This window comes from Phytophthora infestans, genomic scaffold, assembly GCF_000142945.1.
Source record: "Phytophthora infestans T30-4 supercont1.73 genomic scaffold, whole genome shotgun sequence".
NCBI classification, from domain to species: domain Eukaryota; phylum Oomycota; class Peronosporomycetes; order Peronosporales; family Peronosporaceae; genus Phytophthora; species Phytophthora infestans.
In genome coordinates this window covers 629,175-631,206 of record NW_003303686.1, presented here as the reverse complement: position 1 = coordinate 631,206, position 2,032 = coordinate 629,175, and positions in this window count along the sequence as shown.

Genomic DNA, 2,032 nt, shown 5'->3' with positions numbered 1-2,032 from the left:
AAATAGATGTTGATATAATACTGGCAGTGCGGGGGGCGGGAGTGGATCATAAAATGAAGTGTTTAAATTTCTTTCAGTTAGTAACATAGTAATTGCCCCAGCTAGTACAGGTAAAGTTAATAATAAAAGAAATGCAGTAATTAATATAGACCATACAAATAAAGGTAATCTATGAAAACTTAAACCAGGAGCTCTCATATTATAAATTGTTGAAGAGAAAAAAGCCGATTTGTTGTCCAATCAAAAAATTCCAATCACTACTTTGATCACTTTTTTTACCTCGACCCTCTCCTTAACCCCCCAAGCCCGAGGCCATTTGGTGCTCACCATGTCACACATACCTACACACGTTAAGGTTTATCCGCAAGATGGACACCCATATTATACTCCATATATATTTTAACGTGTCTGTACTAAAGCCGGTCCATACCCCCGACCCCAAACTTTGCTATCGTGTCTTCCCCGCCTAAAGTGTCTTCCTGGTACATGGTATATCTATTATTGTGTCTCCTGTACGCAAAGACGATACAGTACAAGCCTGATTTATTTGTCGATATTTAGAAAAACAAACCAGCTGGGAATACGTGAACTGTGCAGTATATTTAATGCAAGTCAAAAATCAGAGCCGGAGCCTGCCTAAACTACGTCATCACTTCTGCGGGATCGCTTCTAACGTGATGATCCGTCACTTCCAGATTCACCGCTCGACTTCTCGGAGTTCTCAGCATCACCTGCAGTCTCATCGGTAGGTCTCTTCGGCTTACGGGCACGAATCTTGCGTTTGTTCCGTGTCTGAGGGATCAATGTGCCGTTCTTCCAATGTTTATGCCAGATCTCGAGGCACGATGCTGGAATACCGTTCACGGAGTGCTTCACTTTGTTGCAAAGGAAGACTCGAGCTGCTAGAGCATTTTTAGAAGACGTTTTCAGCCTGCATTCACCGCATAAGAAGGTAGTTTCACCCCCACGCAACTCTCCATCGGCTTTGAGCACTGAGCACACCTTACAGGCGCGCTGACGGCGTTTCCGAGCTTGTGTGGCGCTCCCTCTACGCCACTCGTCGGTCTGAACAGGCACATGTCTGGCGACTTCTCGAGCTTTTGTCGGTGTCGCCAGGAGCCCTCGGTGGCGTAGCAGCTGCTGCCAGTCTTCAGGTTGAAGCTGACACAACTCCAGGTGAAGCTGTTTGAGATATTGCACGTGTGATAGCTTTCGTTCACCATCTCTAACCCGCCGGCAATTGAAGACAATAAATGCATTGATAATTGCCAGATCAATAAGGCCTAGGAACAACGACTTGTAATACTTCCTGTAGCGTCTTGCGTTTCGAGCCCGTCGGCCATTCTTCTGCTTTGCTGGTAGGATGGCCTCGCACAAGCCTTGGTTGTTCATCATAATCGCTCCAACGATGTAGAAAGACATCGTAAGTAGTTGCATTGCAAGCACCACGGAGGTGTAAAACCGAACTGTTACAACCAGTCGAAAGTCGGAGGGTCCAGTGGGGCCAAATACATGCTGGAGATTTCGCACCACTGCAGCAGGGCCGGATTTCTCGTCAGGTGGAATGCTGTCGTCTTGCATTTGGCGTTTACCACAGTAAGCCTCGAAACTGTATCAGACACGGTAAAGAAAGCGTTAGCATGTAGCAGACACGTTAAGACAACTTTTGAGCCAAAAACAAAAACGCGCCTGAAGGCGCGTCACAAACGTACTGGATGCAATAAGCCGTCTCAGAACAGCACAGCATGAAGAGCTTAGTCCCCCATTTGTGAAGCTTATCTTTCATGTACACCCTCATGCGATTGAAAGCCGATCTTGACGGAAGCATCGCTTCATCAAACGCCATGACCGGGTGGCGGTATAAAGCTGCGCTGGAAAATATATTGCAGTACGATGATTACTGACCGCAGCTTCCACGCGCGGTCCGTCGCTGCCTCAGGAGCATCATTGCGACTGAAATGCATGTTGCGGGAAAGATGAGCAAACCGATCTCGCTTCATTATAATGGTCCGAAGCACCCACGCGGAATTGC